We start from the raw sequence: 18,772 nt of genomic DNA on the forward strand, positions 1-18,772 counted from the left end.
ATTGATTGATTAAGCCTTCACAAAATGGCGTCTCCACACCCCAAGCTGCCGTCACTCATTAATCAGCAGCCAGTCTCCTCACCCTGCACGCAGGTGATCTGAATCTGCTGCAATCAACCCAGTGGAGCCCCGAAACTCACCTGAAACAAAGAAAGTTCTGCGTGATGACGCAGACCAGAAAAACCCTTCTTACGAGAGTAAACAGGTTTGAACACGTGACCCTGGTTTCTTTAAACCGGCTTCCAGCATGTGTTTTTAGGGTTCTCTTAATCAGCACAGCTCCTCAGTATATCTCACATCTTTTATCCCAGCGTGACCCCGCTCGCACTTCGAGATCCTCTGGCAGGAGCTTTATATCTGTTCCAGGCTCTCGACTGAGGACTAAAGGGGGACAGAGCTTTTGAAGTAAGTGCCCCGAGGCTCAAGAAAGACCCCGCCCGAGGTAATTCAGCAGGAGTCAGTGGCTTCTTTTAAATTTAAGTTTAAAGCACATTCCCTGATTTCATCTGTTTGTAGTTGGCCTAGCCTAGTTTCAGTCCTCCATATAATGAAATATGGAGGACTGAAACTGACAAAACTGACCCAATCTGAATTTTTTTTTTTTGTAGTTATTTACCTTTTGTATTAGAAAATTTTAGTTTAAAGCATTTATGGCAACTGACTTGATCTGTTTCTTGGTTTTATTCAGTAATGTGGTTTGTTTGTACAGAGGACAAAACAAAAAACAAATGAATACATGGATAAATATATACACGGCTCAATTAATACATTAATATGCTGTTAAATGCACCAAAAATAATATTAAAAATAAACAAAGGCATTAGATAATGTATAAAATGTGACATAAATTGATATTTTTTCCCCCATTTATTTACTTTCCCATTTAATTTTCCAGTTTATTTATTAAATGTATTTATTTATTGAAATGTATTTTCTTTTTACATTTCTTTATCATTATGCAAAGTGTGTCATGGGCTTAACTGGAAAATTAAATGGTAAACTAAATAAATAGGTGAAAATAATTAGGTAAAGGTAAATAAAGACGAATAAAACAATGCAGAAATATTAGTTTGTCACATTTTATAATTTGTCTACATTTACTCTTAATGAATATTAATTAATTTATTGATCCATTTATTTAGTTCCTTATTTATTTTTTATTTTGGCAGTTTAAGTCCTCCATACATTTACTCTTTTATTGCTGTGTCTGTTTCTGTTCTGTTTTTTGTGCTCTCTGCTTTGCTCTCTTGCGCTTTTTTCATAATGATTGTTATTTTTATATCTACTGTCTTCACCAGAAGCATCATGCCAAGTACTGCCAGTAATCACGGACACATTTCATTGTGTTTTTTTTGTTACATGCCACAGTTGTTCTCTCTCTTAATTGGCTTTTTATTGTGTGACTTTCTTACAGGGTCGCTGTTTTCTCGTCTCTTCCCCGTGACTCTGCTCTTCACTCCGACTGCGATGAAAAGAAAACCTTCAACGAGCTTTGTTTCTCGTGGTGAAAGATATATTGCAGGTACGTTCACATTTCTGTCTCGTTTTCTTTCCTTTGAGCTTCGATTTTTCTCTTTCATTTTCTAAAGCCACACAAATGAGACACATCATGGAGGACAAGGACTCTCAGAAGTGATGGGTGAACTTTCAATAATCATTTCTCTTCTAAGCCTCAGGACTGATAGAATAAGATATTGGTAAAAACATAAGATTTAGTATAATTCAAATGAGGAACATTGTTCATTGACACACAAAAAGTGCTTCTACATCAGGGAAATAAATCATCTTTATTCTCAGGAGTCTGTCCCTCGTCCCTGAGTCACATTTCCTTTTTGTCATCTTTGTGTTGTCCTCTGTCAGCTGCAGTGTGAGGAACCTTCACAAAAACACGGCTTACACCGCAGAGACTGAAAAAAATTAAAAACACCATCACAGCCGCTGAATAACAATGAGACAGTTTCTGTCGCTTCAGGCTGCCTGCGAGTTAGCGTTTCCGATCAGCCACCCAGAACATATTGGAGTGCGGGTTTGTCAAGAATTATAGACGGCAGCCTGTTGGGGACTGTTAGTCGCATTCATGTGTGAACATTTGAAAATTAGAATTTTAAAAAAGAAAAAGTTGAAAGGAAATGGAAAAAATAAGGTACATCTGGCCGCAATTAGGGCTTCATTTCAGAGGAAGTTTGTGAACCTTGAAGGGCGTTCGAGGCCTGTGTGATGTTCAAATACACAAAGCCACATGCCGACAATCAGAGTGGTGACACACACACACACACACACACACACACACACACACACACACACACACACACACCTGATGAGTGCTCAAACACACTTGGAAACAGTGCATGTAATTTTTCACCTGATTGATCCTGCAGGCCGGGGGAGATGAGTCGCACTTCCCTGCCAGGTTAATTGTGTGTGTGTGTGCGACATTGATGATAGTTGTTTGGAGCGGATTGGACCTGTCTTACCTATTTTTGTAACTGAGAGAAAATTGATTTTAGTTTCATCTGTAGGTTCAACCCATGGCTATCCATGTTTAGCCTAGCTTAGCACAAAGACTGGAAACAATGGTAAATTAGCCTACGATAACGAGGAAAAAAAAACATTCAGTGACTCAAAAATTGTCTAATTTAGTAGTTAGCTAGCAAGCGTATCATCAAAAATGGCAGCAAGACTCAACTGCCTTTTTTATCTTAAACTGTGTACACCTGTTTTCACGTTTGCAACAGAACTAACCTAACAAGTTTACTAGCTGACATTTAGCAGGCTAATGAACTTGGAGAGCTTTATTTTCCCTCTTTAATGTTGAAGGAAATCATGTAAAAAGGCGGCCAAAATTTCATAATAAACAAAAACGGGAGTTCTCTCTATTCTGTTGTCTTTCTTCTAAGTATCTGGACTGACTAGCGCTAGCATGGCTAGCAAGTTAGCTTGTCATCCACAAGCGAATGTCACTTTTAGAAACAGACGCTAGTAATCTATTCTCCAGCTGTAGCTTGAGTGTGTCACGTTTGGCTAAAACAGGACCCAAATGCAGAACACCCAGGCAGGCAGTTTAAAAAATAAAAGCGAGCTGTAATGAAAGCTGAAGAAAATCCATAACCCACCTGCACAAACAAATTAAGGCAATGACAGACGGGTAAAAGGCTGGCAATGAAACATGAGTAATTTAAGAGCAAAAAGTTAAACTCAGTGCAAACAATGAACAAAACAAAGCAGACGGATTACAAACCAGTATAACGAGAAAACAGACAAAGACAGGAAGTGGAAAATGAAACATTAACACAAACACAAACCCCTGTGACAGTCTGAATGCATAATAAGAAAGAAGTGACACCTTTTGTGGGATGTGCAGGGACTTAAAAGAAAAAAGAAAAGATTAAAGAAAAGCTGCTCAAATGTCATACTTTTGGGGGGCAAGGCTCTATCCCCCCAAAAGAAACTCTCTAAACCAGTCAGATTAAAAAAACTCATAGCAGGTAAGCTTAGAATGAGTCTTTAAAAAATGTTTTTCTTATTACCTTCCCGCAACGTGTCACCCTCGAGCCAAAACAAGTGAACGTCACCATTTACTGGATTGCAAAAAGATGCGTCTTCCAAGCTTCTGATCCGTAGAGAAAGAGAGGCAAACACACCCACATATCTTCCAAATGCATTTCAAAACACACCCATTAAAAGCTCAGGTCGTACCTGGCACGCAATCATGCAATATTACACAGCAAAATCAATATATATTTTTTTTTGGTGTGAAAAGCAGTAGTTGCTGGCAGCGAGTTAGTCATGCCATGACGGCCCTGGAGAGCGAGCTGAGAGGAGCTCTCAACAGGAAAAATGTTTATCGTGTTCACACTGTTCATGTTTTCTTTATGAAAGGGTTTTACATGATGACCAGTGTCTAATATTTCATATGGAAGGCCAAAGATGACAGAATCAGTCAGTCATTCTCTTTCACAGATACTTTTTCTCAACTCTCTGGTGAGAGTAAAGGTTCTACTAAATGACACCCAGTGGGTAAAAGTCAAAAGATATCCAACATGCAAGTAAAACATTATAAAACATAAAAACCATGGCGCAATTTCATGGTGCTATGGTAGCTGGGTCAGTCAGCGAAAGTCTCTTATGCCCACGCTCCATGGGCCGCACAACGTGGAAGATCCGGTTGTTTTCATACTTGGGAAGTCGAACTTTTCGGCTTTATGCGCCACTTTCATAGGACTGAACGGAGCTCTGCCTCCAAACCTGTGCCCAGGTTTTCCTTGTTAGCTCTATCCTTTACACCCATTGCCATCTTGTTTCATTTATTTCCTGAAAGCATACCTTCCTTTATCATCTATTTTACCGTAAATGGGACCAAAATTTACAAATTGTTTTGATGAAGAAGACTTGAAACTAGAGATGGAGACCATACACTCATTAGGAGTTATTTTCTCATAAGCTTACATACAATGCAAACAGTGGACCTGCAAGTTCCATCCATATTAAGTTCACATCACATTATGTATGTATATGACTCATGAGGTATGGATAAAAGGCTCAAGATGACATTAACAAGTTCTGATTTTGATGTGCTCTCACTCCTAATGAGGGACGGACTGGTACGGGCATGAAAAGAGTAAAAGTATGTAAATTGAAGGTAAGAATAGATTGACAGGTGGAGGCTGTGACGGGTGAGGAGAGGTTGATATGCAGCAGCCAGACTGGCTGTAATGATACTGATTAACTGATGCAATCACATGAAACCCTCTCATCCCTCTCAATCAGATGGACAGGGACCGAGGGAGAATATTGATTGGAGGTGAGCGATGAATAGGCCAGGTCTCCTCCTTTTGTGTGTGCGAGTTGGATGCAAAGTGAAGTGGACTGCGGTGTGTAATTTATCCAGAACTGAATCCTTCTGTCTCATATTTTATTCTGAGCATCGTGTTATTTCTGTCGTACTTCCATTGACAGAAAACAAAGGTCAGACCCGGAGCGTCATAATGAACGCAGCTGGATGTTGACTGGTGACGTGTGTCTTCTCATGTCTTGATGAAATGCGACGAGTCATCCTGGCTGGCTCGCCAAGTCTGACTCAGGAACGATAATCACCACGCTCGTATAAAGCTTCATTTAATGAAAACAGTTTAGGAAAAATCAAATCGGACAATTTAAGTGGCTACAAGGACGTCTTATCTGGTTATGAAGCGATCTCATTTTATTATAGAGATACCCTCTGTGACCTACATCAGCAGACGAGACCATCAGCAAGGCGATTGGCTATTTCTGTAAGGTTTTATTTAATGCCAACAGATTGATTCTTTGCTACAATCAGACAAAACTGTTTACACAACCAAATTACAAGAATAAATGTTAGCTATTTCTGCAAAACCACAGATAAGTTAAAATGTTCTTTTTCCTTAATGACAGCCGCTTTTGACGCCATAAAAACGACAAGAAAGGCCCCCAGGTCACTTTAAAAATAAGAATGACTGTTCCAGGCAGTCGCACAACGCTGCGGCGAATCACCACAACAGATCATTCTGTCTGAATGCACCTTGAGGTAAAGTTATGATTAATGATATTGGGCTGCATAAAAATGTACTAAAATTGACTTGACAGCGTGATAAAAGAGTGGGCGGTGTCATTGTGTGCTTGGATGCTCTGACCTTCCCTTCTGCGGGTCGTTGCTGCTTGTCAGCTCACATGTGGGGATTGTAGTTAAGTTTATCGCATTATTAGACATGCAGATGTAGTCAGGGTTTGGTTAATCAGGTCGGGATTGAGGTGAGTCTAACCCCAATTAGTCAAAAAGCTGCACTTCCTGTCAAACGTGACACTTTCAGTAGAATTCAGCTTGTTTCTCTTTGTTTCGTACACATTATGGCCCAGAGCCTCGAAAGACCTTTAGAGTCTCGCTATGGCTCAAATGGAGATGTCACATCAAAAAATCATCTATGATTTCCTCATTTACAGAACAGCTCCGAGACCATTTGCATTTGAAAAATGAGTCAATCAGGATGATGCAGTTCCGATTGAAAGTCGAGGGAGAGAAATATGGAAATTGTTCAGTGGATGTGATTCATCAGGACCGGAGGCTGATGTCTGCCGAGACTACAGACTATTCAAGAACGAGGAAATGTATGTGTTTAAAAACTTCTGGCTGTGTGCTCGGCTGTGTGGTGGAGATTTGGAGAATCGTGTTACTCGGTTGGTATTGCAGTGAACGCAATGACAGCTCCTAGCGTGAGGTCTTTGTTACTGTGAGAAGCAGGATAAACATTACAAATATTTGATTACAGTTGACAACCGTTTCAGTTTTGCTTCTGTCCCCGGTGTCATTTAAGCTTTTAGGTAGGAGAAGTTAGTCAGTTTGTTTGACATTTGTACCAAATGTGGCATATCGCGTTCAGGGTATATGCTTGTTAACTGGCTTTCACATCACAAAGATGGAGGGGAAGGTTATTTCCAGCTGTTTTTTGTGGTGACAAAACTGTCTTTTTTTTACATAGGAAGTCGAACCATCTCCAGACAGTTTTGTGCAGACAAAACCGGCTGTCTTTTAAGAAGACCTGGGGACATTTCCAGCTTTTTGTGGTGACCAAAGCCGGCTATGTTCAAGGGAAGTTAAAACCAATTGCAGCTGTGTTTGTGGCAACCAAAGACAGCTATTTCTCACAGGAAGTCAGATCATTTACAGCTGTTATTGTGGCAACCAAGGCTGGATATTTTTCACAGGAAGTCGGGCCATTTTCAGCCGTTTTTTGTGGCAACCAAAACATATATTTTACGCCAAACCATGGTTCCTTCCTAACCCCAACCAAGGGGTTTTTGCGCCTAAACTCAACCAGAGTACAGCGTTGTGACAAGTGAGATCTTCAACCTAAACAAATGGTAAGTTGCAACATAAAGAAATGTCAAGTTTTAACTTATCTGTGGTTTAGCAGAAGTGTACTTGGCTAACATTTATTCTGGCAACTGGCTTGTTCCCTCAGAGAGGATGAAGATTAAAAATGACAGGCGACCTGTAGACCCTCTGCTCATTTGTCTCCTGGTGTCACTTCTTATTTCTTTGAGGTCTGTCAGTGCCTAAATGACACGAACGACACCTTTTGTCTCTTATCTCTGTTGAGGTGAGCTCACAGTGACCCCCGCGCTTAATATCCTCACTTCTACTTTTCTTAACAATCCCACTTAAAACTTTAAAGTAGACTTTTTCCATCAAAGTCAATGGAAGGGAAGTAAAAATTATGCAACACGGCAGTCTTTCCCCTCAGACAACAGCTTCTTTGAAAAGAATTGGAGAGATCACTTCGCTGAACTCTGACACATCATATCTGCCTTCAGTCCCAGTGCTGCTGTAACGGAGAATGCCTCATTTATCCCAGCTTGTGCATTTGTCTGGTCAATATATTGACAACCCCTTTTACATGTGCAAACAACAGGCCGACTGATAATCCCCGAGCTAACACCCGTATGCAGAGCGCACTGTTGACGCTGAGTGTGTGAATGGCTGAATGAGGGAGGGAGAAGGTGTGTGTGTGTTTCATCGCTTGGCATCTGATTGCTTTTTTCTTTTTGGGAAAATTTATGCATCAAGAAGTGACAGCCAGAAGCCGCTGTGCGTGTGTTTGCATGTGTTTGTGAGTCAGATGGAAAGAGAGACGAGCTGCAATTCATCCACGATCTGATGCAGGTGCACTTCAAAATGATCAGATCCAGATACAAGACGGCTCAGGGAAGGAGACTGCGATCTATAGGCTGTTGTGGTTGTCATGGTTTCTCAGAAGCTAAGGGTTGTTTTCGACCAACAAATCCTTAAAACCTGAGCCAACTTGTTTGCGTCTAACTAGATGATGAAAGGGTCACATGAATCCATTTTGTAGTAATCATTTGAAATGATTTTGGATGGTACTGACAAAGTCCTGACAAAAGAGTCAGCAGGTCAGAAAACACTCATTTTAGAAGGCAGGAAGATGATTTTTAGTATCGAACAAGTTCTCCGAAGACGGATTTACAGGCGTGTTGGCTAAGGCTGATGATGCTAAGACCTTTTTTAATGTAAGCTTACATTGTGAAATAAGCTGTAAAATGGTGGGTAAAGTTTGTTTTAGCATCACAACCCCCACAACATGACTTTGAGTTTGATCAATTTTTGTCCATTTACATATAGAAAGTCTAGAAAAGCTGCATGATTAAGTCGTTATACCCTAAACTGAAAGTTAGAAGACGTTCACTAATGGACAAGTGAGATCTTTTCACCTTTGTCGCTTTTTTCCAATTCAAAAGATGCAGACACGGTGGTTCAAGTTAATATTTGAAAAATAAAAATGCACATATGTCCCTACAGTCTACAGTTTGACAGTCACTAAATCAAAAACCAAATGAGGGAATATCTTTTAGGAGATGTTGCTCATCCCTCCAGTAGACTTTCACAATGAGACTTGGCTGTTTAAGGAGCATTCAAGTTGTTCTGGGTGCACAACAGACATTTAGTTTTTCTTTTTATTTCTTTATTTTGATAAATTTGCTGTGTCCACAACGATCATAACAGCCAAATGAAAGTGAATAATGCAAAATCTTGTATGGCTAATCGATTGAGTCCGTGCGTCCGCTACAGAAGAAGCCGTGTACGTACGATAACTTGCATGTCGCGTCTCTGCCCCTTCTTTACATTTACCCGCGGAGGCTTCAGGTGTTTGAAATGCCCAAAATAGAAAAGCGAGCCGAAAAGCCGGCGGGAGATATTTCTGGATCAATTTGTTTTGGCCTTTTGAGTCAGAATGCAATCAGATTAGCAGCTAACAAGCTATTTCATGCTGATTAGAAATACAAACGAGAAACCTTTTGCCTTCGCCGCTGCCTGTGCCGGCTCAGGAAGGCATTTACATAACCAGTGGAATAATGGAAGCGAGTGTGTTTGAAGGTGTGAGTCAGCGAGTGTGCGTCTTTCTCTGTGTGTGTGTGTGTGTTCGTGCACGGGGAGTTGATGAAATGTGTGTATATGAGTAAAAAGGATGTGACAAATAAATGATGTGTTCGTGTGACCAGAGGGCTGCACAGTTGTTTTTTTTTTTCAAGTGTATCTGTTTATTTGTTTGTGTGTGTGTGTGTGTGCTGGAGCAGGCGTGACTCATGTGAGCACTCTGCATGCCTCGGAGTCCTGCGCAAAGACGCATGTGTGTTTTAAAGTGTGTAATGCATGTGTAGTTTGACAAGGAAGCCTCAGTTTGAACTTTAAAAATAAGAGCACGCGAAGGCAACATGCTCCAAAAAATTTTGGTTTGTACGTCTTTGGACAGATTTTTAAATTCCTAACTCTCTCTGAAGTGCACGCACATGCACACATATACATATACATATGTGGAAGAAGATCATTTCATTCCTGGAGCGATCACTACCCTTTATGACTCTCTCTTCCTGTGACTCCCGGTGAAAGTCGGTGTGCGTTTAAAATCGGGATTTAGCAGCAGGGGAGTGTTTGGATGGCGGCCTCACACACACACACACACACACACACACACACACACACACACACACACACACACACACACACACACACACACACACTAGATAGATATCCTATTCTTTTACAGGCTAATTAATAATGTTCTGTAATCTTTTTAAAGGCTTTTTCTGCCTGCTTGTCACTGCAAAAGAAAAGCTTGAACAAATTACCCACGCAGGGGGAGTCGGTGATATAGAGTCTAGAGTTTCCTCTCGCTCCTGCCCGAGCCTGAAGTGTGAATGTACTGTTCACACATTTTACAGCGACAAGTTTTAGGGGAATACTTCACAGGAAAACTTGAAGCCAGTAAAGTTTCTGGCTCGCCTTTTTCATTGGGTGTGTGATGAAAACATACTGGCATCAGTACGATGGAGATAAAATAAACTTCTGATCACTTCAGAAGCCAAATAAGTTATGTAATGTGGGAGGGGTGGGTGTTAGTAAGCTGGAGCTACACTTCACCAGTCTCTGAAAGTGTTTTATACTGTGCTGATTACTATACTGTTGTTCTGGGTGATATTTCTGTAGTTTTTGGTTGCATACCGTACTGGCAAGGTAACACTTTACAATAAGGTGCACACAATGATTAGTAGTTACTGAGGAGCGAGTCAGGAATGAATCAGGAACGACTTGATAGTTAATGAGTAGGTAATGATGATTTAATGGAGAACAGACTGGGAGATGCTACATTTATGAACTAATCATTACCTAATGATTCATTAATACCTGTGAATCAAAACATACTTGTGACTTTCTTCATGGGTTTTTCCTGAAAGTATCAACCACCCGCTGATTAGCACTAACTAGTGATGATTCATTAATTCATATTTATTAGTTACTATTTTTGTGTACATTGAGTAGTTATCCAATAGACTCAATAAATACTAATTACTTAATCATTAGTTACTCTTTTTGTGTACCTTCAAGTCAGGGGAAGCATACAACTAAGTAGTTATTCTATAGACTCATTAAATATTAATTACTTAATCATTAGTTACTGTCTTTGTGTACATTCAAGTCAAGTAAGACGTTATCTTGAGTAGTTACCCCATAGACTCATTAAATACTATTTACTTACTCATTAGTTACTCTTTGTGTGTATCTGCAAATAAAATGAAACATAATAGACTAAATGCTACATACACCTGTAACAAAAACAAATAAAATTGGATGGATTTAATTTATTGATAACAGAATGAACTAAAGTCAACAGTTAGCTTATAATATTTAGAGGCTAACGTTAGTCCGCTAGCATATTTCGCTCCGAGCATCTTTCTCTGGTCAAGCTCTCGTTTGCTGCCGACAGTTTTTGGCACTTCAACAGCGGAGGCATCCCTTTATGATTCCTCCTCGGCTGTCATCTCGTCCAGGCCGTCATCCAGCTGTGTTTATTTATGTCTCTGTCATTCTCTCTGATTTGACAACAGCTGACAATACACGCATGGCTCTGTGGGAGAGGACTGAGGATTCAGAACAAACTCCACAAACACTCTTTATAAACTTCTCCCAGTGCTGCAGCAGCTCCAGTACGAGCTGAAATCCAAAAACATGTAAGAATGCAAACTTATTTCTGTCTCCGCAAAACTCTTTGTTGCCGCTGATGTCTGACTGCTCCGCTGACTGACTGTTGCTTATTTTGTTGTATGTTTTACTCTGATTTTACTGCCTCTCTTGTTTTCATCTGATTTGTCACTCAGCCTCCCTTCTTTGTCTGACAGACATCATCTTCACACAAGCTCCTCTGTGTGTATTTGTGTGTGTTGCATAAGGGTGTTTGTATTTAATAGCAATTTTCTGTGTGTGTTGTTATGAGCTGGTGTGTGTGTGTGTGTGTGTGTGTGTGTGTGTGTGTGTGTGTGTGTGTGTGTGGCTCAAATCCACTTTTCAATCCATTGCTCTGCATTAATCAGGTGTCGAGTCTCTGGTGGTCCCATAATCCCTTCTTTAAATAACACACACACACACACACACACACACACACACACACACACACACACACACACACACACACCCCACCTGCATGTCAGGAAAAACACCAGGAGGAATGAAATTTAAATCACACACACACACACACACACCCTTAGTCCCTCATTATGCAACATTATGCAAACAAAACACACACACACACATACGCAGACACACTGTGGACTGAAAAATCGAGAGAACCCTTGTGTCTTATATAAAATCACAGCAACACACTCACATACACACACACCTGTGAGGCACAAAAAAAGTGACTGTACCCTCTCAGTGGACATTATGCAAAACTTATTCGGTAACTAACACACACACACACACACACACACGCTCAGCCAGGCGGATCCTCTCCTGACCTCCTCAGTCGACCTGAGCGAGTACAGCACTGTTTGCAAGCTGTGTGTGTGTGTTGCATCTGTGTCAAAGCCAGCAGTGGTTATTGACCCTTGATCTGCTTATCTCTTAATAACCCTCAGCTGTTGTCAGCCCCGCTGTGCACTCACCTGTGTGTGTGTGTGTGTGTGTGTGTGTGTGTGTGTGTGTGTGTGTGTGTGTGTGTGTGTGTGTGTGTGTGTGTGTGTGTGTGTGTGTGTGTGTGTGTGTGTGTGTGTGTGTGTGTGTGTGTGTGTGTGTGTGTGTGTGTGTGTGTGTGTGTGTGTGTGTGTGTGTGTGTGTGTGTGTGTGTGTGTGTGTGCGTGCAGTAGGAAAGCACGCTTAGATTGATCAGTTTCTTCTACATGTGTTTGTGTCCTTTAAATGTTTCGTGAATGGTTCAATGTTTAGTCCCAAACAAGATGGGCAAGCAAGTACAGACCATCATTTCTTCTCGTTAGCTCAGCTTGGCCACGAACAGCTCAGTTGCATCATTGAACCATTCTTCTTTAGTGCATTTTCACTCTTACAACGGAGGTGACTGACGTTAGAAAGCGCTCTCAGCCACCATCATCAGAACAGCTAATTACAAATGCCTGTTTTTGTCGCCAAAAAAGATGCAAGATGTCCTCACATCTTGCTAAAAATACAACAAAGACAGACAGAAAGACAGCTGGAAAGTCTTCCGCTTGTGTCGCCAGAAAGACGGCTGCAAAATTTCCCAATGTCCTGCTGAAGACAACTGCAAAATGTCCTGTAATCTGGTCCCTTCATCTCGCTAAAAAACACCAGCTTTTGTCACCAGGAAGACAGTTGTAAAAAGTCCCAAAGTCTCATTAAAATCACCAACTTTTGTCGACAGAAAGACGGCTGCAAAATCTTTCAGCTCTAGCAAAAAATACCTGTGTCCCACTGCGTTAATTACCAGAGAGACAACTGCAAAATGTCCTGACATCTTGCTGAAAAATACATATATGCATCCTGAAGACAGCTGCAAAATGTCCCTACGTCTCGCTGAAAACACCAGCTTTTGTCGACAGGAAGACAGCCGCAACGTGTCCCAAGGTCTTGTTTAAGACACCTGCTTTTGTCACCAGAAAGACAGTTGCAAAATGTCCAAAAGTTTCATTAAAAACACCAGCTTTTGTCGATAGAAAGATATTTGCAGAATGTCCCAACGTCTCGCTATAAATACTTTTGTCGACAGAAAGATGGCTACAAAATGTTCCTACATCTTGCGCTAATTGGATGCCGGGAAGACAACTGCAAAATGTCCCAATGTCCCAGTAGAGACGCCCTAATTTGTCACCAAAAAGGACGGCTGCGAAATGTTTCGTCATCTTGCGTCTAGCCGGCCTCCAGCCCATCCTCTGCCAAACGAGAAAACTAAATATCTTCTCACTCTTTTAGACTGTGTTGTGTTTACTCAGCGCAACGGTCAGTTTGAAGAAATCTGTGTCCTCCATTACTTTTAATGACTCGTTCCTCCCGGAAACAGAATCAGGACTTTTGCAAAATGTTTCCCTCCTGGATCCTAAAAACATTAACACACCAAAAAAGTCTTGAAACGCCAGCAAAGAGAAAAAAGCGTGAAATAGTAAAATTGACAGCTGGCGAATCACACACATGGTGAGTGAGTGAGTGGATGTCACGGCGATCGAGCGCAGAGCAAAGTGAACGGGTTTGTTAGCGTGTGCGCGCGCCGCGATATTGGCTGTCATATTTTATTCTGGCAGCCGCAGACGTCACCCATCTGTTAAGCGGCGGTGCCAGGTGGGTAAAGCAAGCGAGTGGCATGGGCGCTGGGCGAGTGTGTGATGGTGTGAGTGAGTGTGTGTGTGTGTGTGTGTGTGTGTGTGTGTGTGTGTGTGTGTGTGTGTGTGTGTGCGCGCAAATATTTATCCGAGCCTTTGTGTGTTTGTATGTCTGCCTCTGTGGGTAATAAATAACCTCAGCGGGGAACCTGAGGCAGTAATTAGAGAACACTCGTCAAAATTAGTGTTTAATTTGAAGGTTTTCGCCGACACAACTGGGCCTTCAAATATGCTAAAGTGAGATGATCTAGAAGATGCTGTCCTGTCTCTGGCTGATTATGACCGTATGAGCAATTTTGCAGACGTTGCAATAGATGTCTTGTGTCCCTGAACACATCACAGTTCGGTTCCTCGAGAAATCAGACATTTGATTGAAAGCCGAGCCCTGCAGCTTTTGCTTCGCTGATTCATTGGACGCTTTCCCCTCAGGATTAGCGGGACACACACGACTGAGGCTTTTTTCCTTTTTGTCTGTGTGCGAGTACAGAGAATCTGAGCCGCTGATAAAGCTTATCAGAATATTGGAAAATCAAGGGAATCCCACGTGGACCGGAACAAGGAGCACCGCAATGCAGGAAAACACACTGGGCAAAAATATCATCAAAAATCTTATTTATGTTTGGAGCCTCTCCTTCACTGCTCTCTGAATGATGGCCATGATTGACAGGGGATCTCTTATTAACAATAAAAGGTTTATTTTTGAACCATCGCTCATAGATTGTCTTCTGACGGGCACAATAAGTTCTTCATGAAGAGCCGAACATTCACTGAGTTTGAGATTTTATTGGACTTTTACCTTTTTAAGACTATTTTTTCCTGCTTTCTCTACGTCCCCCTGTGGAACAAGTTGCCGTTGGCCCCTCAAGAGAAGATGAAAGTGTTTCTACAAGTCGATATCATTTTCTGTGATAATTGTAATTCCAGTTATAATATGATGAGTTCAATGTGTTCATTAAATTCACGCAGCTCTTTATCTCAAAGACTAAGTGTCTCTCCCCCCCCCTTTGAGCACTTAATTGATCAAACAACTTCTTTATCAGAGGCAGAAATTTAAGAAGTAAATTGCCAGAAATTAAAAACTACTTTAAAGGCGACATATTATGCTTTTTAATCTTTTTCCTTTCCTTCAGTGTTTTATATCGGTTTTTGTGCAGGTAAAAGATAATGAACATTACAAAGATCAAAGTCCGCACCAACAGAAGCTCCTCTCTCCCACAGAAAACACTTCTCCTGAACGCCTCATCACGAGTCCCGCCTTTAGTTCTGTGACTTTGTGACATCACACTTCATCACCATGTAACACATTTGCCTAATTTTTGCCCAGCGGCTAGTTTGGCATGAAGAATTGATTTAGCACAGCTGCTCTGTTGTTGTTATTTCAGGCGTGTGTGAGCTGACCAATCAGAGCAGACTGGGTCATCAGGAGGAGGGGCCTTAAAGAGACAGGAGCTTAAAGGGGGAGTGGAATACAGAGCTGCAGCACTGGACAGTATGTTTTTTGAGCATTAAAGCACGTAAAGACTATAAGTTTAGGAAAATGAACAATGTGGAAACAGAAGTATGAGCTTTGTTTGATAGAAACTTCCCAATCCACCGCCAGAGTGTTGATATTTCACACATTTGTCTCTTTGTGTGTGTGTTCATTCAGGCCTGCGTCTTTGTCACAATCTGCCCACGATCTTGCCAGAGGAATGCTTAGTGCCAATGACAAAATGTGACCTGATTTGAATAATTGATTTAAACAACCGTGGCGTAAACAGCCAATCAAATCTGGTCCGTCACCAACTCTTGCAGAACTAATTGGTTTACACTTAACGCCGAGACCGTGCAAGGGCGTTTTGTCTCGCACTCCGTCCGTCTCTTTGTCGCTTGTTCCAAAAGTCAATGAAGGAGAAAGGGAACAACAACCCACTTCCCTGATGAAGTACAAATACTCTAAACAAATGCTTCACCTTGAAAACGCTTTGTCATGGCTCGGGCAACTTGGAAACGACCATGCTGGAGTGCAAGTGTGTACGAGTGATGGTTTTACTTGTGTTTGTGTGGTCGCCGTCGCTCTGTAGCATCCCATTTCAATAAATTACCCTCAAACTTCTCCTTGACTCTTCCTGTCTGACACTTCCTCTCCGTTTGACCAACTGGGCCAACCTTGGGGGACATCTTGAAAGTGAGGGATCAGAACCACTGACCTGATTAGTTTGATGAAACCTGGACCGGAATTTTAAATTAGAGTAGAGCCCGGCAGCGGTGACAGGCGGGGAATAGGAATGAAATGGATCTGTGTTCGGGTTAAGACCCTCGACTGGCAACAATCAAAGAGGATCACGGACCCAAGGACATGCCTGGTCGCCTTAGCCTTCTAAGAGATGTGTTGGAGTAATCGAAGGGAACAGGAGAAGTGTGGGAGACGTCTGCATGCAGGTGTTTTCACCCCCTAAGTTAATTATTAAGGGCTGTTTTGCTCCAGAACCACTCGCTGCTATGAGCTCCATTTGGATGAGTCATGCTCTGTTTGCAGCATGCAGCGAGAACCAGGTCCATTGTTGTTATTCCTCGTCCAGCCTGCAGACACACAGCAGCGGTTCCTCATCTTAAGCTGAGACACATGGAGAAAGTGTATGAGCTGAGAGTGTCCAGTCCTCACATCTTCCCATTGAGGTTAGGTTTACTGATGTTAGGGTGGCCTTCAGGCGAGCAGGTTGTTTAACACGTTTTCACTCCCAACTCGTCACGTTCGGCAGTTAGGTGAGCTTCAAACGATGACGAGCTTCCCACCCCTCTAGCGTCGCATGTCAAAGGCACCGTGGTTATATGCAATGTCCGGTAAGACTTTCAGAATAAAGGCTCCGTGGTCAAGTTCATAACAATACATAATATACAATGTACAGTTGGACTTTCAAAATAAAGCATGCTGACGAAAGGTTCACATTGTATGACATATGACTTTTGAAATGCTATTAACATTGTCAAATGGTCACAGGTTGGTTAGGTTTAGGCAAAATAAACTACTTGGTTAGGGTTTTTTCAACGAGGGTCCGCACAATGATAGAAAAACGTGTATGTGTGTCGTCAAAGGTAATGAATCTAGCAAAGGTATAAATCACATGTAGGGCAACAGTTGTGCTCTGCTTACACAAATGATAAATAACCATGTGTGACATGTGTGCAAACTATAATACCTATTTGCATACACAGAAGGCTACTTTGTCTGAGTGCGTCTCCACATGGCAGCAAACACTCATTTCCATCTGTTGTTGCCTCACACAGAATGATTTCCTAGACAGGGAGACGTTTGCTTGGTTGTGTGTGTGTGTTTAAGACCCATTTCACTATTATCGTACACACCTGTAGGCCTACACGTGTTTTGTTTCCGAAAGGATTGAGAAGTTAATAAGATTTTGGTAAATGATCCCCTGAAATAAGAAAATTATATTGTTATCAATTAGGTTACAATTAAAACAGCCCCTGTTAGAGGAAAACAGAAATCAGTTTCTTGATTGAATCAGATTAAAATGAATTGCATTAACACATTAAAACGTCCTCGAGGTATTATTGTGCACCCCTGTAGACTTAAAGTAGAATTATATTGGTATCGGCAAGACTCACAGTCATGAATAACATTTGTTTGTTTGCTTGCAGGAGTGTTTTGCCATAAGACCTTGTGTGACTCAGACTGAAATATCTGGTGAATTGTCAGAAATGTCTGGCTAAAATCTGATGAATTGTGATGACAATGTTTGTGTCAATGTCCTCCCTCTGTATCTACAGAGGGAGCATTTTATACCACTATGTTTCTACAGTAGCCTAGAATGGACGAACCAAACACCGGCTCTAGAGAGGTTTTTCGTATTTTTTAGTGACCGTTTTTAGTGAGTGTGAGACGAGGGGTGTTCAGTTGGTTGCAGTCTCCAACCACACTGCTAGAGACCTTTTTAATTTCAAGTAGAATTTAAATATTTTGCAATATTCTTGTTCATGGAGATAAAACTGACATCATCAATGTCGCCTCAGTTTTATTTCATGTTCAGTGATAATTAGCCAACATTAGCATTCTTGATCCCTTAACTTAGCTTATAAACATCATGTTTGCTAAACATTATCATGCTAGCATTGTCATCATGAGCTTGTTAGCATAGCCGCTTGCATGGCTGTAGACTCCTGGTCTCTTAAAATCATAATACAGGACACCTTAGACATGGTTTCGGTGTTTAAACTCACGTAAAGACAACTTGTGACTTAAGAAGCTAACCATGTAGCCTACAACAATTCTGTCTCACCTTTAACACCTGTCAGACAAGCATCCATAAAGGTTAATTCCCCTTAAATATGGGTTGTATTAATAACCTATTTGTTGGGATGAACAAAACCTTTAATCAAAGTTACCTAAAGCGAGCTCAAAGAGCAGGAATAAAGTTTGAAGGTCGTCCAGTGAACTTTTCCTTCAGAGATTAAGCCCTTCCTCTCCTCTTCATTAAACCAAAGTTTTCTTCTCTCGAAAAATCTAAGGTGTGCAGCAAACTGTCACGAGCCCTGAGAGTCGGGCATTTCAAATATCTTGCAGAGGTCACTCACAATAAAGGCAACAGCAGAATTAAATTAAGTTCCTCTCCCACAATGAGCAATCAGCAGCAAGAAGAGACCAGACCCAGGACAAGAAATAAGAGATATAAGAGCTCAGGAGAGAGGCAGAAAGGATTATTCTTCTTTCATGATGTGGGTTTATTAAGGCAGGTCGCTGAGGACGGTTATGGAAGAGAGGGACATGACTCATGGGGGGAGGATAAAGTGAGGTTTTTCTCAAAAAAAGCTGAAATTTCCACCCGCAGAATAAAGAGGACCTGCTGTTCAGACCGCGGATGGAAGGTCATTCAACCAGCAGAAGGGGAAGTCACGACCAGTTCCACATCTGGGATAATGAGGGGAGTAATCTGAGGCTAACGTTAGCAAGGATTTCTAAAAAAGGGAACAGTACAGTCACCTACAACAGCGCACCCCTGCCTGGAGCTGGCACCGACTTGGGTACAAACCCACTAAGAAGTTTTTCGCAAGGGCAAATTGGACATTAGTTCCTCTGCTCTGTGGTTCGACCCGTTGTCTGCAGAGAGTTTGTTATTCACTA

General features: G+C 41.5%; 1 long non-coding RNA gene across 3 annotated transcripts in view; it reads left to right on the forward strand.

Annotated features, from left to right (window-relative positions):
* The first annotated feature begins 94 nt into the window (after window positions 1-94).
* The window catches only part of LOC311251343, a 74,433-nt gene continuing 55,755 nt past the window's right edge, over window positions 95-18,772 (forward strand). The window contains exons 1-3 of one of the 3 annotated variants that reach the window (XR_014621375.1): window positions 95-205; window positions 312-442; window positions 1,415-1,522. This is a non-coding gene — a long non-coding RNA (uncharacterized lncRNA). Of the gene's footprint in view, window positions 443-1,414; window positions 1,523-10,917; window positions 11,041-18,772 lie in introns of all 3 variants that reach the window. The other 2 variants (XR_014621376.1, XR_014621377.1) reach the window with 2 other exon arrangements.

This window comes from Pagrus pagrus, assembly GCF_965226575.1.
Source record: "Pagrus pagrus genome assembly, chromosome: 22".
In the NCBI taxonomy this organism is placed as follows: Eukaryota; Metazoa; Chordata; class Actinopteri; order Spariformes; family Sparidae; genus Pagrus; species Pagrus pagrus.